The following is a 25,872-nucleotide window of genomic DNA, read 5'->3' on the forward strand; positions in this document are numbered from 1 at the left end:
TTTTCGATGTCGAATCTAGAGTGGCAGGACTATACAAAAGAGTGAAATTTTGATCCAGGTAAGTCGATATGCATATATATACGTCTTTTATGATTGGTCCCAGTCTAAATAAGCCGAAAATGATCATAATTTGACATTTTTTGATAAAATACAAATTTTTTGAAAATTTTCGATGTCGAATCTAGAGTGCCAGGACTATACAAAAGAGTGAAATTTTGATCCAGGTAAGTCGATATGCATATATATAGGTCTTTTATGATTGGTCCCGGTCTAAATAAGCCAAAAATGATCATAATTTGACATTTTTTGATAAAATACAAATTTTTTGAAAATTTTCGATGACGAATCTAGAGTGCCAGGACTATACAAAAGAGTGAAATTTTGATCCAGGTAAGTCGATATGCATATATATAGGTCTTTTATGATTGGTCCCAGTCTAAATAAGCCAAAAATGATCATAATTTGACATTTTTTGATAAAATACAAATTTTTTGAAAATTTTCGATGTCGAATCTAGAGTGCCAGGACTATACAAAAGAGTGAAATTTTGATCCAGATAAGTCGATATGCATATATATAGGTCTTTTATGATTGGTCCCAGTCTAAATAAGCCAAAAATGATCATAATTTGACATTTTTTGATAATATACAAATTTTTTGAAAATTTTCGATGTCGAATCTAGAGTGGCAGGACTATACAAAAGAGTGAAATTTTGATCCAGGTAAGTCGATATGCATATATATAGGTCTTTTATGATTGGTCCCAGTCTAAATAAGCCGAAAATGATCATAATTTGACATTTTTTGATAAAATACAAATTTTTTGAAAATTTTCGATGTCGAATCTAGAGTGCCAGGACTATACAAAAGAGTGAAATTTTGATCCAGGTAAGTCGATATGCATATATAAAGGTCTTTTATGATTGGTCCCAGTCTAAATAAGCCAAAAATGATCATAATTTGACATTTTTTGATAAAATACTAATTTTTTGAAAATTTTCGATGTCGAATCTAGAGTGCCAGGACTATACAAAAGAGTGAAATTTTGATCCAGGTAAGTCGATATGCATATATATAGGTCTTTTATGATTGGTCCCAGTCTAAATAAGCCAAAAATGATCATAATTTGACATTTTTTGATAAAAAACAAATTTTTTGAAAATTTTCGATGTCGAATCTAGAGTGCCAGGACTATACAAAAGAGTGAAATTTTGATCCAGGTAAGTCGATATGCATATATATAGGTCTTTTATGATTGGTCCCAGTCTAAATAAGCCAAAAATGATCATAATTTGATATTTTTTGATAAAATACAAATTTTTTGAAAATTTTCGATGTCGAATCTAGAGTGCCAGGACTATACAAAAGAGTGAAATTTTGATCCAGGTAAGTCGATATGTATATATATAGGTCTTTTATGATTGGTCCCAGTCTAAATAAGCCAAAAATGATCATAATTTGACATTTTTTGATAAAATACAAATTTTTTGAAAATTTTCGATGTCGAATCTAGAGTGCCAGGACTATACAAAAGAGTGAAATTTTGATCCAGGTAAGTCGATATGCATATATATAGGTCTTTTATGATTGGTCCCAGTCTAAATAAGCCAAAAATGATCATAATTTAACATTTTTTGATAAAATACAAATTTTTTGAAAATTTTCGATGTCGAATCTACAGTGCCAGGACTATACAAAAGAATGAAATTTTGATCCAGGTAAGTCGATATGCATATATATAGGTCTTTTATGATTGGTCCCAGTCTAAATAAGCCAAAAATGATCATAATTGGACATTTTTTGATAAAATACAAATTTTTTGAAAATTTTCGATGTCGAATCTACAGTGCCAGGACTATACAAAAGAGTGAAATTTTGATCCAGGTAAGTCGATATGCATATATATAGGTCTTTTATGATTGGTCCCAGTCTAAATAAGCCAAAAATGATCATAATTTGACATTTTTTGATAAAATACAAATTTTTTGAAAATTTTCGATGTCGAATCTAGAGTGCCAGGACTATACAAAAGAGTGAAATTTTGATCCAGGTAAGTCGATATGCATATATATAGGTCTTTTATGATTGGTCCTAGTCTAAATAAGCCAAAAATGATCATAATTTGACATTTTTTGATAAAATACAAATTTTTTGAAAATTTTCGATGTCGAATCTAGAGTGCCAGTACTATACAAAAGAGTGAAATTTTGATCCAGGTAAGTCGATATGCATATATATAGGTCTTTTATGATTGGTCCCAGTCTAAATAAGCCAAAAATGATCATAATTTGACATTTTTTGATAAAATACAAATTTTTTGAAAATTTTCGATGTCGAATCTAGAGTGCCAGGACTATACAAAAGAGTGAAATTTTGATCCAGGTAAGTCGATATGCATATATATAGGTCTTTTATGATTGGTCCCAGTCTAAATAAGCCAAAAATGATCATAATTTGACATTTTTTGATAAAATACAAATTTTTTGAAAATTTTCGATGTCGAATCTAGAGTGCCAGGACTATACAAAAGAGTGAAATTTTGATCCAGGTAAGTCGATATGCATATATATAGGTCTTTTATGATTGGTCCCAGTCTAAATAAGCCAAAAATGATCATAATTTGACATTTTTTGATAAAATACAAATTTTTTGAATGAAATTTTGATCCAGGTAAGTCAATATGCATATATATAGGTCTTTTATGATTGGTCCCGGTCTAAATAAGCCAAAAATGATCGAAATTTGACATTTTTTGATAAAATACAAATTTTTTGAAAATTTTCGATGTCGAATCTAGAGTGCCAGGACTATACAAAAGAGTGAAATTTTGATCCAGATAAGTCGATATGCATATATATATATATATATAGCAGCACTACAGGCCTAGTAGGCCCATGGCTTTTGTGGAGACTTAGTCTCCCTCTGCTTCTTTTCGTAGTATTTATGTTAAATAAACGTATATTCACGTTGTATCAAAACGTTTACGTAACCATAAAAATTACACTCATACAATTCGTTAACATAACATGATACAGTGCAGCCACTTAACAAATCACAAATTTTATAAATTTTTCACGTATTTTGGTTTTAATTAACTACCAGTCCACAGAAGTTAAAAAACAATGAAAACTTTAACACTTATGACTATGTGGCGTAAGAGACTTTCAAAAAAAACAACCATCTCACACTTTTGCATGAAAAGGATTATAACTTAGACAACAAAAGATAAACTATAAATTTTTAACTTTTAAAAAAATAACGATAAACTATAAACTTTTAAACCATAACAATATGTAAACTTTAACAGACACGTAACACACTATAAACTTTAAAAATTTAACTTTTCTTTTTTTTTTTTTTTTTTTTTTTAACATTTAAGATTTTTTGCTTTTGAGCAGATTTGTCTCCATCTGATTCTGTTCTCAGCTGCTTGTTTCCAATTATGGATTCCTAGCTCTTCCAAATCTTCTTCTGCTGATTTTAACCACGTGTTTCTGGGCCTGCCTCTCTTTCTTCTTCCTGAGTTTCCTCTGACTAACACCTGCCTTGCTGCTCTATCCAATGGTAATCTAAATACATGTCCCAACCATCTCAATCTCTGCGCTCTAATGGCGTTTGTAATACACGGTTCTTTATAGAGTTCGTAAAGTTCCTGGTTTGGTCTTCTTTCCCACAAATTCATCACTTTCTTGCCTCCAAAAATTGTTCTTAATATTTTTCTTTCCCATATATTCAGGGTGTTCTTTTCTTTTTGGTTTAATTTCCATAACTCGGAACCATACATAACTGTTGGCCGAATAATGGATTTATAAACCCTAATTTTTGTACTCTTAGATAAATTTTTGGAAAAGAAAAATTTTCTTAGGGCTCCAACACTTCTTGAACCTTTGGCGATTCTTTCTTGTATTTCTGGAGTTTCGTTACATTGGTTGCATAAAGTAACACCTAAATAGTTAAACCTTTGAACTTCTTCGAACTTATAAACCGTATCGTCGCTTACTTTAACTGTAAGTACTTGTTCCGTATTCGATGGGGTGCTTGACGATCGAAGTTTCATGTATTTAGATTTATTTTCATTTATCATTAACCCTTTCGATTTTGCTGCCCGTTCAAGATTTTTAAAAGCCACAAGAAGGTTTTCCTTTGTTCTTGTAAGGATTGTGATGTCATCTGCATAAGCTAGGCATTGGTTTAGGTGGTCGTATATTGTTCCGCATGCATTTATTCCGCTCTCTCTGATCACAGATTCTAGGAGTATGTTGAACAGTGTAGTGGATAGTGGGTCTCCTTGCCTCAGCCCTTTTTTGACGTCGAATCCATTTGAGGTGTAGCCATCAACCGTAATTTTATTTTTGGTTTCGTTAAGCGTCATTTTCACAAGCCTTATCAATTTTGGTGGTAATCTCAACTCATCCATTGCCTTGTATAGCTTACTTCTGTTCAGTGAGTCATATGCCTGCTTAAAATCAATGAACAGCATGTGAAGCGGTAGATTTTGCGCGTAACTGCTGTCTTGGATCTGCTTGACAGTAAAAATTTGATCAATAGTTGACCTATTTCTACGAAAACCACACTGATAATCCCCTATTACATTTTCAATGACATTTTCAAGCCTATTTTTTATTGTTATAGCCAATATTTTATATGTTATGTCTAGCAGTGCGATTCCCCTGTAATTATCACATATTGATCGGTCACCTTTTTTAAATAAAGGTAATAGCAGCGCACTATTCCATCTCGTAGGCATTTTTTCCTGCTTCCACACCTCACATATAAGTTCATAAATCTTATTATGCATTTGATCACCTCCCTCTTTAAGCATTTCTGCCGTTATTCCATTTTCTCCTGGGGACTTGTTATTTTTTAGTTTCGCAATAATGTTTTTGATTTCCATAAAGCTGGGAATTTCTTGCGAATCCTGATGATCCCTTATATGGACTTGTTGTTCAATGTAATCTTCCTTATTATTGAGGATGCTTGAGAAATATCTTTCCCAGCGATTTAACTTTTGATGAATTTCACCAATGAGCTCCCCATCCTCGTTTCTAATAAAAACTGGGTTCCTTTGTGTGGTTTCATTTAAACTTTTCACCCCTAGGAAGAATTCTCTCGACTGGTTTTTTGAAAAATGGTCTTCAATATCTATTATTTTCTTCTGTAGAAACAATCTTTTTCTTTGTCTGCATAGATTCTTCGCTGTTTTCCTTAAAAACTTGTACTTTTCTTCGTTTTCTATTGTTTTGTTGCTCAACCATTTTGTTCTACTAGCTTTTCTGGCTATTATTGCAGCTTCGCATTCTTCATCGAACCAAGATCTCCTATTTACCTTTGCCTGGCCTTGTAAGGTAGTCCCTGCCATCTCCAATATTCCTTCTAGATATTCCCAGTCTTGATTAATACTAAGGACTTCATCATAACATTGTAAATTTTCATTAATTACCTCTTGGAATTCAGTTATCTTATTTTCGTTTTTCAGTTGCTCCGAGTTGAATTTTATTCTTTTTGTTACAGTTTTGTTGACTGTCTTCGGTTTCTGAATTCTCAATTTTGCTGCTATCATTATGTGGTCAGTGTTAGCATCAGCTCCTCTATAACTCCTAGCGTCGGTAATGGTTGTGAAATGCTTATTTTCAATTAGGATATGGTCTATCTGGTTTGTCTCTCCAGTACCCGGTATTATCCATGTGCCCTTGTGAATATCTTTATGTTGGAAAAATGTTGTTACAATTTTCATCTCGTTTTCCATAGCCAGCTCGATCAGCTTTCTTCCGTTCTCATTTGTTTCGTTGTGTTTGCTATGGTTGCCTATTACTGGCTTATATATATCCTCTTTTCCTATTTTGGCGTTGAAATCACCTAGCATTATCTTTAAATCATAACTGGGAATGGTTTTATATAGACTATCTATTTTTCCATAAAATTCATCTTTAATTTCTTCGCTTTTGTCTTCTGATGGAGCATGAATGTTAATGAAGCTGATTTTTCTATACTTGCTTCTGATTCGTAGCATGCATATTCTGCCAGATATCGGCTTAAAATCAACCACTGTGTTCTTCATTTTAGATCCTAATAGGAAACCTGTGCCAAACATTCTATTCTCATCGCCACTATTAAAAAATATGTAATCGCCGATCTGACTTGTGCTATTACCTTTTTGTTTAGTTTCCTGCATTGCCATAATGTCTATTTTGTACTCCTTCATTATTCTGGTTAGATTCTGTAATTCACCTTCAGCAAAAGTCCCTCTTACGTTATATGATGCCACTAACATTTTTTTGTTTCCATGTTGCTTACTCCTTAATTTTTTATTTCTGTTTACTATGTTTTCATTCGTTGTATTTTTTCTTGCCATATTCGTTATCGTTTGGTCTGTGCATTTTACATTTCCTACTTTTTTGGAGCTGCGTTTTCTATTTCAAGGGTGTCCATCTCTCTGTTCCATACCCACTTTATGCCATTTATAATTAGTTTGTTAAATCCTACTTTAGCAATATTTCCCTTTTGTCTTTCATTTCTGGCAACATCTCGTATTTGTTTCTGGATTCCTCGTTCCTTCACCGTTAAATCATTTTCGATATAAACCTTTCCCCCGGCATAACTACGTAGCTTATTTTTATTTTCCATCACTTTTATTTTTGATTCGAAGGTAGCCATTTGCACAACAGAGACCACATCATTTAATCTGTGGGCGGATGCTATTTCGACATCGACTTGAAGATTTTGTTTGATGAAATTTTTTATGCCTTCCGTTATCTGAGAACCGTTATCTGAGTTGAGCTTAAGACCCTTTATAATAATGTTTTCTTTGCGTTTTTCTTTTTCATATTGCTCTAATTTATTTTCAACTTTTACCATTTTATGTCGAGTTTCTATTAATTCTGTTTTCAACTCTTTCACTTCCGTTTCTAACTTTTCCATTTTCTCTCTATATTCTTTGTTTTCTCTCCTTATCTCCTTTATCTCAGATAACATTATCTTTAACATCTCCTGTGTGCTTATGTCATCCTCATTACGATTTGTTGCGGGTGAGCGCAACACTTTTTTACTTCTCTTGAAAACTGATCCGCCATCTTGCTCCCTTAATCTTTTTTTGTCTCCAGATGTGAAATCTTCGCTATCCGACATCTCAATTTCGTTCTTATAGAATAAACTTATAGTTTCAACAATTATCACTTAATTTTCCTTAAATTTCAAACAATCAGTAAGTTATCAATGCATATATATAGGTCTTTTATGATTGGTCAAAGTCTAAATAAGCCAAAAATGATCATAATTTGACATTTCTTGATAAAATACAAATTTTTTGAAAATTTTCGATGTCGAATCTAGAGTGGCAGGACTATACAAAAGAGTGAAATTTTGATCCAGGTAAGTCGATATGCATATATATAGGTCTTTTATGATTGGTCCCAGTCTAAATAAGCCGAAAATGATCATAATTTGACATTTTTTGATAAAATACAAATTTTTTGAAAATTTTCGATGTCGAATCTAGAGTGCCAGGACTATACAAAAGAGTGAAATTTTGATCCAGGTAAGTCGATATGCATATATAAAGGTCTTTTATGATTGGTCCCAGTCTAAATAAGCCAAAAATGATCATAATTTGACATTTTTTGATAAAATACTAATTTTTTGAAAATTTTCGATGTCGAATCTAGAGTGCCAGGACTATACAAAAGAGTGAAATTTTGATCCAGGTAAGTCGATATGCATATATATAGGTCTTTTATGATTGGTCCCAGTCTAAATAAGCCAAAAATTATCATAATTTGACATTTTTTGATAAAAAACAAATTTTTTGAAAATTTTCGATGTCGAATCTAGAGTGCCAGGACTATACAAAAGAGTGAAATTTTGATCCAGGTAAGTCGATATGCATATATATAGGTCTTTTATGATTGGTCCCAGTCTAAATAAGCCAAAAATGATCATAATTTGATATTTTTTGATAAAATACAAATTTTTTGAAAATTTTCGATGTCGAATCTAGAGTGCCAGGACTATACAAAAGAGTGAAATTTTGATCCAGGTAAGTCGATATGTATATATATAGGTCTTTTATGATTGGTCCTAGTCTAAATAAGCCAAAAATGATCATAATTTGACATTTTTTGATAAAATACAAATTTTTTGAAAATTTTCGATGTCGAATCTAGAGTGCCAGGACTATACAAAAGAGTGAAATTTTGATCCAGGTAAGTCGATATGCATATATATAGGTCTTTTATGATTGGTCCCAGTCTAAATAAGCCAAAAATGATCATAATTTGACATTTTTTGATAAAATACAAATTTTTTGAAAATTTTCGATGTCGAATCTACAGTGCCAGGACTATACAAAAGAGTGAAATTTTGATCCAGGTAAGTCGATATGCATATATATAGGTCTTTTATGATTGGTCCCAGTCTAAATAAGCCAAAAATGATCATAATTGGACATTTTTTGATAAAATACAAATTTTTTGAAAATTTTCGATGTCGAATCTACAGTGCCAGGACTATACAAAAGAGTGAAATTTTGATCCAGGTAAGTCGATATGCATATATATAGGTCTTTTATGATTGGTCCCAGTCTAAATAAGCCAAAAATGATCATAATTTGACATTTTTTGATAAAATACAAATTTTTTGAAAATTTTCGATGTCGAATCTAGAGTGCCAGGACTATACAAAAGAGTGAAATTTTGATCCAGGTAAGTCGATATGCATATATATAGGTCTTTTATGATTGGTCCCAGTCTAAATAAGCCAAAAATGATCATAATTTGACATTTTTTGATAAAATACAAATTTTTTGAAAATTTTCGATGTCGAATCTAGAATGCCAGTACTATACAAAAGAGTGAAATTTTGATCCAGGTAAGTCGATATGCATATATATAGGTCTTTTATGATTGGTCCCAGTCTAAATAAGCCAAAAATGATCATAATTTGACATTTTTTGATAAAATACAAATTTTTTGAAAATTTTCGATGTCGAATCTAGAGTGCCAGGACTATACAAAAGAGTGAAATTTTGATCCAGGTAAGTCGATATGCATATATATAGGTCTTTTATGATTGGTCCCAGTCTAAATAAGCCAAAAATGATCATAATTTGACATTTTTTGATAAAATACAAATTTTTTGAAAATTTTCGATGTCGAATCTAGAGTGCCAGGACTATACAAAAGAGTGAAATTTTGATCCAGGTAAGTCGATATGCATATATATAGGTCTTTTATGATTGGTCCCAGTCTAAATAAGCCAAAAATGATCATAATTTGACATTTTTTGATAAAATACAAATTTTTTGAATGAAATTTTGATCCAGGTAAGTCAATATGCATATATATAGGTCTTTTATGATTGGTCCCGGTCTAAATAAGCCAAAAATGATCGAAATTTGACATTTTTTGATAAAATACAAATTTTTTGAAAATTTTCGATGTCGAATCTAGAGTGCCAGGACTATACAAATGAGTGAAATTTTGATCCAGATAAGTCGATATGCATATATATAGGTCTTTTATGATTGGTCCCAGTCTAAATAAGCCAAAAATGATCATAATTTGACATTTTTTGATAAAATACAAATTTTTTGAAAATTTTCGATGTCGAATCTAGAGTGGCAGGACTATACAAAAGAGTGAAATTTTGATCCAGGTAAGTCGATATGCATATATATAGGTCTTTTATGATTGGTCCCAGTCTAAATAAGCCAAAAATGATCATAATTTGACATTTTTTGATAAAATACAAATTTTTTGAAAATTTTCGATGTCGAATCTAGAGTGGCAGGACTGTACAAAAGAGTGAAATTTTGATCCAGGTAAGTCGATATGCATATATATAGGTCTTTTATGATTGGTCCCAGTCTAAATAAGCCGAAAATGATCATAATTTGACATTTTTTGATAAAATACAAATTTTTTGAAAATTTTCGATGTCGAATCTAGAGTGCCAGGACTATACAAAAGAGTGAAATTTTGATCCAGGTAAGTCGATATGCATATATAAAGGTCTTTTATGATTGGTCCCAGTCTAAATAAGCCAAAAATGATCATAATTTGACATTTTTTGATAAAATACAAATGTTTTGAAAATTTTCGATGTCGAATCTAGAGTGCCAGGACTATACAAAAGAGTGAAATTTTGATCCAGGTAAGTCGATATGCATATATATAGGTCTTTTATGATTGGTCCCAGTCTAAATAAGCCAAAAATGATCATAATTTGACATTTTTTTGATAAAAAACAAATTTTTTGAAAATTTTCGATGTCGAATCTAGAGTGCCAGGACTATACAAAAGAGTGAAATTTTGATCCAGGTAAGTCGATATGCATATATATAGGTCTTTTATGATTGGTCCCAGTCTAAATAAGCCAAAAATGATCATAATTTGATATTTTTTGATAAAATACAAATTTTTTGAAAATTTTCGATGTCGAATCTAGAGTGCCAGGACTATACAAAAGAGTGAAATTTTGATCCAGGTAAGTCGATATGTATATATATAGGTCTTTTATGATTGGTCCCAGTCTAAATAAGCCAAAAATGATCATAATTTGACATTTTTTGATAAAATACAAATTTTTTGAAAATTTTCGATGTCGAATCTAGAGTGCCAGGACTATACAAAAGAGTGAAATTTTGATCCAGGTAAGTCGATATGCATATATATAGGTCTTTTATGATTGGTCCCAGTCTAAATAAGCCAAAAATGATCATAATTTGACATTTTTTGATAAAATACAAATTTTTTGAAAATTTTCGATGTCGAATCTACAGTGCCAGGACTATACAAAAGAGTGAAATTTTGATCCAGGTAAGTCGATATGCATATATATAGGTCTTTTATGATTGGTCCCAGTCTAAATAAGCCAAAAATGATCATAATTTGACATTTTTTGATAAAATACAAATTTTTTGAAAATTTTCGATGTCGAATCTAGAGTGCCAGGACTATACAAAAGAGTGAAATTTTGATCCAGGTAAGTCGATATGCATATATATAGGTCTTTTATGATTGGTCCCAGTCTAAATAAGCCAAAAATGATCATAATTTGACATTTTTTGATAAAATACAAATTTTTTGAAAATTTTCGATGTCGAATCTAGAGTGCCAGGACTATACAAAAGAGTGAAATTTTGATCCAGGTAAGTCGATATGCATATATATAGGTCTTTTATGATTGGTCCCAGTCTAAATAAGCCAAAAATGATCATAATTTGACATTTTTTGATAAAATACAAATTTTTTGAAAATTTTCGATGTCGAATCTAGAGTGCCAGGACTATACAAAAGAGTGAAATTTTGATCCAGGTAAGTCGATATGCATATATATAGGTCTTTTATGATTGGTCCCAGTCTAAATAAGCCAAAAATGATCATAATTTGACATTTTTTGATAAAATACAAATTTTTTGAATGAAATTTGGATCCAGGTAAGTCAATATGCATATATATAGGTCTTTTATGATTGGTCCCGGTCTAAATAAGCCAAAAATGATCGAAATTTGACATTTTTTGATAAAATACAAATTTTTTGAAAATTTTCGATGTCGAATCTAGAGTGCCAGGACTATACAAAAGAGTGAAATTTTGATCCAGATAAGTCGATATGCATATATATAGGTCTTTTATGATTGGTCCCAGTCTAAATAAGCCAAAAATGATCATAATTTGACATTTTTTGATAAAATACAAATTTTTTGAAAATTTTCGATGTCGAATCTAGAGTGGCAGGACTATACAAAAGAGTGAAATTTTGATCCAGGTAAGTCGATATGCATATATATAGGTCTTTTATGATTGGTCCCAGTCTAAATAAGCCGAAAATGATCATAATTTGACATTTTTTGATAAAATACAAATTTTTTGAAAATTTTCGATGTCGAATCTAGAGTGCCAGGACTATACAAAAGAGTGAAATTTTGATCCAGGTAAGTCGATATGCATATATATAGGTCTTTTATGATTGGTCCCAGTCTAAATAAGCCAAAAATGATCATAATTTGACATTTTTTGATAAAATACAAATTTTTTGAAAATTTTCGATGTCGAATCTAGAGTGCCAGGACTATACAAAAGAGTGAAATTTTGATCCAGGTAGGTCGATATGCATATATATAGGTCTTTTATGATTGGTCCCAGTCTAAATAAGCCAAAAATGATCATAATTTGACATTTTTTGATAAAATACAAATTTTTTGAAAATTTTCGATGTCGAATCTAGAGTGCCAGGACTATACAAAAGAGTGAAATTTTGATCCAGGTAAGTCGATATGCATATATATAGGTCTTTTATGATTGGTCCCAGTCTAAATAAGCCAAAAATGATCATAATTTGACATTTTTTGATAAAATACAAATTTTTTGAAAATTTTCGATGTCGAATCTAGAGTGCCAGGACTATACAAAAGAGTGAAATTTTGATCCAGGTAAGTCGATATGCATATATATAGGTCTTTTATGATTGGTCCCAGTCTAAATAAGCCAAAAATGATCATAATTTGACATTTTTTGATAAAATACAAATTTTTTGAAAATTTTCGATGTCGAATCTAGAGTGCCAGGACTATACAAAAGAGTGAAATTTTGATCCAGGTAAGTCGATATGCATATATATAGGTCTTTTATGATTGGTCCCAGTCTAAATAAGCCAAAAATGATCATAATTTGACATTTTTTGATAAAATACAAATTTTTTGAAAATTTTCGATGTCGAATCTAGAGTGCCAGGACTATACAAAAGAGTGAAATTTTGATCCAGGTAAGTCGATATGCATATATATAGGTCTTTTATGATTGGTCCCAGTCTAAATAAGCCAAAAATGATCATAATTTGACATTTTTTGATAAAAAACAAATTTTTTGAAAATTTTCGATGTCGAATCTAGAGTGCCAGGACTATACAAAAGAGTGAAATTTTGATCCAGGTAAGTCGATATGCATATATATAGGTCTTTTATGATTGGTCCCAGTCTAAATAAGCCAAAAATGATCATAATTTGACATTTTTTGATAAAATACAAATTTTTTGAAAATTTTCGATGTCGAATCTAGAGTGCCAGGACTATACAAAAGAGTGAAATTTTGATCCAGGTAAGTCGATATGCATATATATAGGTCTTTTATGATTGGTCCCAGTCTAAATAAGCCAAAAATGATCATAATTTGACATTTTTTGATAAAATACAAATTTTTTGAAAATTTTCGATGTCGAATCTAGAGTGCCAGGACTATACAAAAGAGTGAAATTTTGATCCAGGTAAGTCGATATGCATATATATAGGTCTTTTATGATTGGTCCCAGTCTAAATAAGCCAAAAATGATCATAATTTGACATTTTTTGATAAAATACAAATTTTTTGAAAATTTTCGATGTCGAATCTAGAGTGCCAGGACTATACAAAAGAGTGAAATTTTGATCCAGGTAAGTCGATATGCATATATATAGGTCTTTTATGATTGGTCCCAGTCTAAATAAGCCAAAAATGATCATAATTTGACATTTTTTGATAAAATACAAATTTTTTGAAAATTTTCGATGTCGAATCTACAGTGCCAGGACTATACAAAAGAGTGAAATTTTGATCCAGGTAAGTCGATATGCATATATATAGGTCTTTTATGATTGGTCCCAGTCTAAATAAGCCAAAAATGATCATAATTTGACATTTTTTGATAAAATACAAATTTTTTGAAAATTTTCGATGTCGAATCTAGAGTGCCAGGACTATACAAAAGAGTGAAATTTTGATCCAGGTAAGTCGATATGCATATATATAGGTCTTTTATGATTGGTCCCAGTCTAAATAAGCCAAAAATGATCATAATTTGACATTTTTTGATAAAATACAAATTTTTTGAAAATTTTCGATGTCGAATCTAGAGTGCCAGTACTATACAAAAGAGTGAAATTTTGATCCAGGTAAGTCGTTATGCATATATATAGGTCTTTTATGATTGGTCCCAGTCTAAATAAGCCAAAAATGATCATAATTTGACATTTTTTGATAAAATACAAATTTTTTGAAAATTTTCGATGTCGAATCTAGAGTGCCAGGACTATACAAAAGAGTGAAATTTTGATCCAGTTAAGTCGATATGCATATATATAGGTCTTTTATGATTGGTCCCAGTCTAAATAAGCCAAACATGATCATAATTTGACATTTTTTGATAAAATACAAATTTTTTGAAAATTTTCGATGTCGAATCTAGAGTGCCAGGACTATACAAAAGAGTGAAATTTTGATCCAGGTAAGTCGATATGCATATATATAGGTCTTTTATGATTGGTCCTAGTCTAAATAAGCCAAAAATGATCATAATTTGACATTTTTTGATAAAATACAAATTTTTTGAAAATTTTCGATGTCGAATCTAGAGTGCCAGGACTATACAAAAGAGTGAAATTTTGATCCAGGTAAGTCGATATGCATATATATAGGTCTTTTATGATTGGTCCCAGTCTAAATAAGCCAAAAATGATCATAATTTGACATTTTTTGATAAAATACAAATTTTTTGAAAATTTTCGATGTCGAATCTAGAGTGCCAGGACTATACAAAAGAGTGAAATTTTGATCCAGGTAAGTCGATATGCATATATAGGTCTTTTATGATTGGTCCCAGTCTAAATAAGCCAAAAATGATCATAATTTGACATTTTTTGATAAAAAACAAATTTTTTGAAAATTTTCGATGTCGAATCTAGAGTGCCAGGACTATACAAAAGAGTGTAATTTTGATCCAGGTAAGTCGATATGCATATATATAGGTCTTTTATGATTGGTCCCAGTCTAAATAAGCCAAAAATGATCATAATTTGACATTTTTTGATAAAATACAAATTTTTTGAAAATTTTCGATGTCGAATCTAGAGTGCCAGGACTATACAAAAGAGTGAAATTTTGATCCAGGTAAGTCGATATGCATATATATAGGTCTTTTATGATTGGTCCCAGTCTAAATAAGCCAAAAATGATCATAATTTGACATTTTTTGATAAAATACAAATTTTTTGAAAATTTTCGATGTCGAATCTAGAGTGCCAGGACTATACAAAAGAGTGAAATTTTGATCCAGTTAAGTCGATATGCATATATATAGGTCTTTTATGATTGGTCCCAGTCTAAATAAGCCAAACATGATCATAATTTGACATTTTTTGATAAAATACAAATTTTTTGAAAATTTTCGATGTCGAATCTAGAGTGCCAGGACTATACAAAAGAGTGAAATTTTGATCCAGGTAAGTCGATATGCATATATATAGGTCTTTTATGTTTGGTCCTAGTCTAAATAAGCCAAAAATGATCATAATTTGACATTTTTTGATAAAATACAAATTTTTTGAAAATTTTCGATGTCGAATCTAGAGTGCCAGGACTATACAAAAGAGTGAAATTTTGATCCAGGTAAGTCGATATGCATATATATAGGTCTTTTATGATTGGTCCCAGTCTAAATAAGCCAAAAATGATCATAATTTGACATTTTTTGATAAAATACAAATTTTTTGAAAATTTTCGATGTCGAATCTAGAGTGCCAGGACTATACAAAAGAGTGAAATTTTGATCCAGGTAAGTCGATATGCATATAAATAGGTCTTTTATGATTGGTCCCAGTCTAAATAAGCCAAAAATGATCATAATTTGACATTTTTTGATAAAAAACAAATTTTTTGAAAATTTTCGATGTCGAATCTAGAGTGCCAGGACTATACAAAAGAGTGAAATTTTGATCCAGGTAAGTCGATATGCATATATATAGGTCTTTTATGATTGGTCCCAGTCTAAATAAGCCAAAAATGATCATAATTTGACATTTTTTGATAAAAAACAAATTTTTTGAAAATTTTCGATGTCGAATCTAGAGTGCCAGGACTATACAAAAGAGTGAAATTTTGATCCAGGTAAGTCGATATGCATATATATAGGTCTTTTATGATTGGTCCCAGTCTAAATAAGCCAAAAATGATCATAATTTGACATTTTTTGATAAAATACAAATTTTTTGAAAATTTTCGATGTCGAATCTAGAGTGCCAGGACTATACAAAAGAGTGAAATTTTGATCCAGGTAAGTCGATATGCATATATATAGGTCTTTTATGATTGGTCCCAGTCTAAATAAGCCAAAAATGATCATAATTTGACATTTTTTGATAAAATACAAATTTTTTGAAAATTTTCGATGTCGAATCTAGAGTGCCAGGACTATACAAAAGAGTGAAATTTTGATCCAGGTAAGTCGATATGCATATATATAGGTCTTTTATGATTGGTCCCAGTCTAAATAAGCCAAAAATGATCATAATTTGACATTTTTTGATAAAATACAAATTTTTTGAAAATTTTCGATGTCGAATCTACAGTGCCAGGACTATACAAAAGAGTGAAATTTTGATCCAGGTAAGTCGATATGCATATATATAGGTCTTTTATGATTGGTCCCAGTCTAAATAAGCCAAAAATGATCATAATTTGACATTTTTTGATAAAATACAAATTTTTTGAAAATTTTCGATGTCGAATCTAGAGTGCCAGGACTATACAAAAGAGTGAAATTTTGATCCAGGTAAGTCGATATGCATATATATAGGTCTTTTATGATTGGTCCCAGTCTAAATAAGCCAAAAATGATCATAATTTGACATTTTTTGATAAAATACAAATTTTTTGAAAATTTTCGATGTCGAATCTAGAGTGCCAGTACTATACAAAAGAGTGAAATTTTGATCCAGGTAAGTCGATATGCATATATATAGGTCTTTTATGATTGGTCCCAGTCTAAATAAGCCAAAAATGATCATAATTTGACATTTTTTGATAAAATACAAATTTTTTGAAAATTTTCGATGTCGAATCTAGAGTGCCAGGACTATACATAAGAGTGAAATTTTGATCCAGTTAAGTCGATATGCATATATATAGGTCTTTTATGATTGGTCCCAGTCTAAATAAGCCAAACATGATCATAATTTGACATTTTTTGATAAAATACAAATTTTTTGAAAATTTTCGATGTCGAATCTAGAGTGCCAGGACTATACAAAAGAGTGAAATTTTGATCCAGGTAAGTCGATATGCATATATATAGGTCTTTTATGATTGGTCCCAGTCTAAATAAGCCAAAAATGATCATAATTTGACATTTTTTGATAAAATACAAATTTTTTGAAAATTTTCGATGTCGAATCTAGAGAGCCAGGACTATACAAAAAAGTGAAATTTTGATCCAGGTAAGTCGATATGCATATATATAGGTCTTTTATGATTGGTCCCAGTCTAAATAAGCCAAAAATGATCATAATTTGACATTTTTTGATAAAATACAAATTTTTTTAAAATTTTCGATGTCGAATCTAGAGTGCCAGGACTATACAAAAGAGTGAAATTTTGATCCAGGTAAGTCGATATGCATAAATATAGGTCTTTTATGATTGGTCCCAGTCTAAATAAGCCAAAAATGATCATAATTTGACATTTTTTGATAAAATACAAATTTTTTGAAAATTTTCGATGTCGAATCTAGAGTGCCAGGACTATACAAAAGAGTGAAATTTTGATCCAGGTAAGTCGATATGGATATATATAGGTCTTTTATGATTGGTCCCAGTCTAACTAAGCCAAAAATGATCATAATTTGACATTTTTTGATAAAATACAAATTTTTTGAAAATTTTCGATGTCGAATCTAGAGTGCCAGGACTATACAAAAGAGTGAAATTTTGATCCAGGTAAGTCGATATGCATATATATAGGTCTTTTATGATTGGTCCCAGTCTAAGTAAGCCAAAAATGATCATAATTTGACATTTTTTGATAAAATACAAATTTTTTGAAAATTTTCGATGTCGAATCTAGAGTGCCAGGACTATACAAAAGAGTGAAATTTTGATCCAGGTAAGTCGATATGCATATATATAGGTCTTTTATGATTGGTCCCAGTCTAAATAAGCCAAAAATGATCATAATTTGACATTTTTTGATAAAATACAAATTTTTTGAAAATTTTCGATGTCGAATCTAGAGTGGCAGGACTATACAAAAGAGTGAAATTTTGATCCAGGTAAGTCGATATGCATATATATAGGTCTTTTATGATTGGTCCCAGTCTAAATAAGCCGAAAATGATCATAATTTGACATTTTTTGATAAAATACAAATTTTTTGAAAATTTTCGATGTCGAATCTAGAGTGCCAGGACTATACAAAAGAGTGAAATTTTGCTCCAGGTAAGTCGATATGCATATATATAGGTCTTTTATGATTGGTCCCGGTCTAAATAAGCCAAAAATGATCATAATTTGACATTTTTTGATAAAATACAAATTTTTTGAAAATTTTCGATGTCGAATCTAGAGTGCCAGGACTATACAAAAGAGTGAAATTTTGATCCAGGTAAGTCGATATGCATATATATAGGTCTTTTATGATTGGTCCCAGTCTAAATAAGCCAAAAATGATCATAATTTGACATTTTTTGATAAAATACAAATTTTTTGAAAATTTTCGATGTCGAATCTAGAGTGCCAGGACTATACAAAAGAGTGAAATTTTGATCCAGGTAAGTCGATATGCATATATATAGGTCTTTTATGATTGGTCCCAGTCTAAATAAGCCAAAAATGATCATAATTTGACATTTTTTGATAAAATACAAATTTTTTGAAAATTTTCGATGTCGAATCTAGAGTGCCAGGACTATACAAAAGAGTGAAATTTTGATCCAGGTAAGTCGATATGCATATATATAGGTCTTTTATGATTGGTCCCAGTCTAAATAAGCCAAAAATGATCATAATTTGACATTTTTTGATAAAATACAAATTTTTTGAAAATTTTCGATGTCGAATCTACAGTGCCAGGACTATACAAAAGAGTGAAATTTTGATCCAGGTAAGTCGATATGCATATATATAGGTCTTTTATGATTGGTCCCAGTCTAAATAAGCCAAAAATGATCATAATTTGACATTTTTTGATAAAATACAAATTTTTTGAAAATTTTCGATGTCGAATCTAGAGTGCCAGGACTATACAAAAGAGTGAAATTTTGATCCAGGTAAGTCGATATGCATATATATAGGTCTTTTATGATTGGTCCCAGTCTAAATAAGCCAAAAATGATCATAATTTGACATTTTTTGATAAAATACAAATTTTTTGAAAATTTTCGATGTCGAATCTAGAGTGCCAGTACTATACAAAAGAGTGAAATTTTGATCCAGGTAAGTCGATATGCATATATATAGGTCTTTTATGATTGGTCCCAGTCTAAATAAGCCAAAAATGATCATAATTTGACATTTTTTGATAAAATACAAATTTTTTGAAAATTTTCGATGTCGAATCTAGAGTGCCAGTACTATACAAAAGAGTGAAATTTTGATCCAGTTAAGTCGATATGCATATATATAGGTCTTTTATGATTGGTCCCAGTCTAAATAAGCCAAACATGATCATAATTTGACATTTTTTGATAAAATACAAATTTTTTGAAAATTTTCGATGTCGAATCTAGAGTGCCAGGACTATACAAAAGAGTGAAATTTTGATCCAGGTAAGTCGATATGCATATATATAGGTCTTTTATGATTGGTCCTAGTCTAAATAAGCCAAAAATGATCATAATTTGACATTTTTTGATAAAAAACAAATTTTTTGAAAATTTTCGATGTCGAATCTAGAGTGCCAGGACTATACAAAAGAGTGAAATTTTAATCCAGGTAAGTCGATATGCATATATATAGGTCTTTTATGATTGGTCCCAGTCTATATAAGCCAAAAATGATCATAATTTGACATTTTTTGATAAAATACAAATTTTTTGAAAATTTTCGATGTCGAATCTAGAGTGCCAGGACTATACAAAAAAGTGAAATTTTGATCCAGGTAAGTCGATATGCATATATATAGGTCTTTTATGATTGGTCCCAGTCTAAATAAGCCAAAAATGATCATAATTTGACATTTTTTGATAAAATACAAATTTTTTTTAAATTTTCGATGTCGAATCTAGAGTGCCAGGACTATACAAAAGAGTGAAATTTTGATCCAGGTAAGTCGATATGCATAAATATAGGTCTTTTATGATTGGTCCCAGTCTAAATAAGCCAAAAATGATCATAATTTGACATTTTTTGATAAAATACAAATTTTTTGAAAATTTTCGATGTCGAATCTAGAGTGCCAGGACTATACAAAAGAGTGAAATTTTGATCCAGGTAAGTCGATATGGATATATATAGGTCTTTTATGATTGGTCCCAGTCTAACTAAGCCAAAAATGATCATAATTTGACATTTTTTGATAAAATACAAATTTTTTGAAAATTTTCGATGTCGAATCTAGAGTGCCAGGACTATACAAAAGAGTGAAATTTTGATCCAGGTAAGTCGATATGCATATATATAGGTCTTTTATGATTGGTCTCAGTCTAAGTAAGCCAAAAATGATCATAATTTGACATTTTTTGATAAAATACAAATTTTTTGAAAATTTTCGATGTCGAATCTAGAGTGCCAGGACTATACAAAAGAGTGAAATTTTGATCCAGGTAAGTCGATATGCATATATATAGGTCTTTTATGATTGGTCCCAGTCTAAATAAGCCAAAAATGATCATAATTTGACATTTTTTGATAAAATACAAATTTTTTGAAAATTTTCGATGTCGAATCTAGAGTGGCAGGACTAAACAAAAGAGTGAAATTTTGATCCAGGTAAGTCGATATGCATATATATAGGTCTTTTATGATTGGTCCCAGTCTAAATAAGCCGAAAATGATCATAATTTGACATTTTTTGATAAAATACAAATTTTTTGAAAATTTTCGATGTCGAATCTAGAGTGCCAGGACTATACAAAAGAGTGAAATTTTGATCCAGGTAAGTCGATATGCATATATATAGGTCTTTTATGATTGGTCCCGGTCTAAATAAGCCAAAAATGATCATAATTTGACATTTTTTGATAAAATACAAATTTTTTGAAAATTTTCGATGTCGAATCTAGAGTGCCAGGACTATACAAAAGAGTGAAATTTTGATCCAGGTAAGTCGATATGCATATATATAGGTCTTTTATGATTGGTCCCAGTCTAAATAAGCCAAAAATGATCATAATTTGACATTTTTTGATAAAATACAAATTTTTTGAAAATTTTCGATGTCGAATCTAGAGTGCCAGGACTATACAAAAGAGTAAAATTTTGATCCAGGTAAGTCGATATGCATATATTAGGTCTTTTATGATTGGTCCCAGTCTAAATAAGCCAAAAATGATCATAATTTGACATTTTTTGATAAAATACAAATTTTTTGAAAATTTTCGATGTCGAATCTAAAGTGCCAGGACTATACAAAAGAGTGAAATTTTGATCCAGGTAAGTCGATATGCATATATATATAGGTCTTTTATGATCGGTCCCAGTCTAAATAAGCCAAAAATGATCATAATTTGACATTTTTTGATAAAATACAAATTTTTTGAAAATTTTCGATGTCGAATCTAGAGTGCCATGACTATACAAAAGAGTGAAATTTTGATCCAGGTAAGTCGATATGCATATATTTAGGTCTTTTATGATTGGTCCCAGTCTAAATAAGCCAAAAATGATCATAATTTGACATTTTTTGATAAAATACAAATTTTTTGAAAATTTTCGATGTCGAATCTAGAGTGCCAGGACTATACAAAAGAGTGAAATTTTGATCCAGGTAAGTCGATATGCATATATATAGGTCTTTTTTGATTGGTCCCAGTCTAAATAAGCCAAAAATGATCATAATTTGACATTTTTTGATAAAATACAAATTTTTTGAAAATTTTCGATGTCGAATCTACAGTGCCAGGACTATACAAAAGAGTGAAATTTTGATCCAGGTAAGTCGATATGCATATATATAGGTCTTTTATGATTGGTCCCAGTCTAAATAAGCCAAAAATGATCATAATTTGACATTTTTTGATAAAATACAAATTTTTTGAAAATTTTCGATGTCGAATCTAGAGTGCCAGGACTATACAAAAGAGTGAAATTTTGATCCAGGTAAGTCGATTTGCATATATATAGGACTTTTATGATTGGTCCCAGTCTAAATAAGCCAAAAATGATCATAATTTGACATTTTTTGATAAAATACAAATTTTTTGAAAATTTTCGATGTCGAATCTAGAGTGCCAGTACTATACAAAAGAGTGAAATTTTGATCCAGGTAAGTCGATATGCATATATATAGGTCTTTTATGATTGGTCCCAGTCTAAATAAGCCAAAAATGATCATAATTTGACATTTTTTGATAAAATACAAATTTTTTGAAAATTTTCGATGTCGAATCTAGAGTGCCAGGACTATACAAAAGAGTGAAATTTTGATCCAGTTAAGTCGATATGCATATATATAGGTCTTTTATGATTGGTCCCAGTCTAAATAAGCCAAACATGATCATAATTTGACATTTTTTGATAAAATACAAATTTTTTGAAAATTTTCGATGTCGAATCTAGAGTGCCAGGACTATACAAAAGAGTGAAATTTTGATCCAGGTAAGTCGATATGCATATATATAGGTCTTTTATGATTGGTCCTAGTCTAAATAAGCCAAAAATGATCATAATTTGACATTTTTTGATAAAATACAAATTTTTTGAAAATTTTCGATGTCGAATCTAGAGTGCCAGGACTATACAAAAGAGTGAAATTTTGATCCAGGTAAGTCGATATGCATATTTATAGGTCTTTTATGATTGGTCCCAGTCTAAATAAGCCAAAAATGATCATAATTTGACATTTTTTGATAAAATACAAATTTTTTGAAAATTTTCGATGTCGAATCTAGAGTGCCAGGACTATACAAAAGAGTGAAATTTTGATCCAGGTAAGTCGATATGCATATATATAGGTCTTTTATGATTGGTTTCAGTCTAAATAAGCCAAAAATGATCATAATTTGACATTTTTTGATAAAAAACAAATTTTTTGAAAATTTTCGATGTCGAATCTAGAGTGTCAGGACTATACAAAAGAGTGAAATTTTGATCCAGGTAAGTCGATATGCATATATATAGGTCTTTTATGATTGGTCCCAATCTAAATAAGCCAAAAATGATCATAATTTGACATTTTTTGATAAAATACAAATTTTTTGAAAATTTTCGATGTCGAATCTAGAGTGCCAGGACTATACAAAAAAGTGAAATTTTGATCCAGGTAAGTCGATATGCATATATATAGGTCTTTTATGATTGGTCCCAGTCTAAATAAGCCAAAAATGATCATAATTTGACATTTTTTGATAAAATACAAATTTTTTTAAAATTTTCGATGTCGAATCTAGAGTGCCAGGACTATACAAAAGAGTGAAATTTTGATCCAGGTAAGTCGATATGCATAAATATAGGTCTTTTATGATTGGTCCCAGTCTAAATAAGCCAAAAATGATCATAATTTGACATTTTTTGATAAAATACAAATTTTTTGAAAATTTTCGATGTCGAATCTAGAGTGCCAGGACTATACAAAAGAGTGAAATTTTGATCCAGGTAAGTCGATATGGATATATATAGGTCTTTTATGATTGGTCCCAGTCTAACTAAGCCAAAAATGATCATAATTTGACATTTTTTGATAAAATACAAATTTTTTGAAAATTTTCGATGTCGAATCTAGAGTGCCAGGACTATACAAAAGAGTGAAATTTTGATCCAGGTAAGTCGATATGCATTTATATAGGTCTTTTATGATTGGTCCCAGTCTAAGTAAGCCAAAAATGATCATAATTTGACATTTTTTGATAAAATACAAATTTTTTGAAAATTTTCGATGTCGAATCTAGAGTGCCAGGACTATACAAAAGAGTGAAATTTTGATCCAGGTAAGTCGATATGCATATATATAGGTCTTTTATGATTGGTCCCAGTCTAAATAAGCCAAAAATGATCATAATTTGACATTTTTTGATAAAATACAAATTTTTTGAAAATTTTCGATGTCGAATCTAGAGTGGCAGGACTATACAAAAGAGTGAAATTTTGATCCAGGTAAGTCGATATGCATATATATAGGTCTTTTATGATTGGTCCCAGTCTAAATAAGCCGAAAATGATCATAATTTGACATTTTTTGATAAAATACAAATTTTTTGAAAATTTTCGATGTCGAATCTAGAGTGCCAGGACTATACAAAAGAGTGAAATTTTGATCCAGGTAAGTCGATATGCATATATATAGGTCTTTTATGATTGGTCCCGGTCTAAATAAGCCAAAAATGATCATAATTTGACATTTTTTGATAAAATACAAATTTTTTGAAAATTTTCGATGTCGAATCTAGAGTGCCAGGACTATACAAAAGAGTGAAATTTTGATCCAGGTAAGTCGATATGCATATATATAGGTCTTTTATGATTGGTCCCAGTCTAAATAAGCCAAAAATGATCATAATTTGACATTTTTTGATAAAATACAAATTTTTTGAAAATTTTCGATGTCGAATCTAGAGTGCCAGGACTATACAAAAGAGTGAAATTTTGATCCAGGTAAGTCGATATGCATATATATAGGTCTTTTATGATTGGTCCCAGTCTAAATAAGCCAAAAATGATCATAATTTGACATTTTTTGATAAAATACAAATTTTTTGAAAATTTTCGATGTCGAATCTAGAGTGCCAGGACTATACAAAAGAGTGAAATTTTGATCCAGGTAAGTCGATATGCATATATATAGGTCTTTTATGATTGGTCCCAGTCTAAATAAGCCAAAAATGATCATAATTTGACATTTTTTGATAAAAAACAAATTTTTTGAAAATTTTCGATGTCGAATCTTGAGTGCCAGGACTATACAAAAGAGTGAAATTTTGATCCAGGTAAGTCGATATGCATATATATAGGTCTTTTATGATTGGTCCCAGTCTAAATAAGCCAAAAATGATCATAACTTGACATTTTTTGATAAAATACAAATTTTTTGAAAATTTTCGATGTCGAATCTAGAGTGCCAGGACTATACAAAAGAGTGAAATTTTGATCCAGGTAAGTCGATATGTATATATATAGGTCTTTTATGATTGGTCCCAGTCTAAATAAGCCAAAAATGATCATAATTTGACATTTTTTGATAAAATACAAATTTTTTGAAAATTTTCGATGTCGAATCTAGAGTGCCAGGACTATACAAAAGAGTGAAATTTTGATCCAGGTAAGTCGATATGCATATATATAGGTCTTTTATGATTGGTCCCAGTCTAAATAAGCCAAAAATGATCATAATTTGACATTTTTTGATAAAATACAAATTTTTTGAAAATTTTCGATGTCGAATCTAGAGTGCCAGGACTATACAAAAGAGTGAAATTTTGATCCAGGTAAGTCGATATGCATATATATAGGTCTTTTATGATTGGTCCCAGTCTAAATAAGCCAAAAATGATCATAATTGGACATTTTTTGATAAAATACAAATTTTTTGAAAATTTTCGATGTCGAATCTACAGTGCCAGGACTATACAAAAGAGTGAAATTTTGATCCAGGTAAGTCGATATGCATATATATAGGTCTTTTATGATTGGTCCCAGTCTAAATAAGCCAAAAATGATCATAATTTGACATTTTTTGATAAAATACAAATTTTTTGAAAATTTTCGATGTCGAATCTAGAGTGCCAGGACTATACAAAAGAGTGAAATTTTGATCCAGGTAAGTCGATATGCATATATATAGGTCTTTTATGATTGGTCCCAGTCTAAATAAGCCAAAAATGATCATAATTTGACATTTTTTGATAAAATACAAATTTTTTGAAAATTTTCGATGTCGAATCTAGAGTGCCAGTACTATACAAAAGAGTGAAATTTTGATCCAG

The sequence above is a fragment of the Chrysoperla carnea genome, unplaced genomic scaffold (genome assembly GCF_905475395.1).
Source record: "Chrysoperla carnea unplaced genomic scaffold, inChrCarn1.1, whole genome shotgun sequence".
NCBI lineage: Eukaryota > Metazoa > Arthropoda > Insecta > Neuroptera > Chrysopidae > Chrysoperla > Chrysoperla carnea.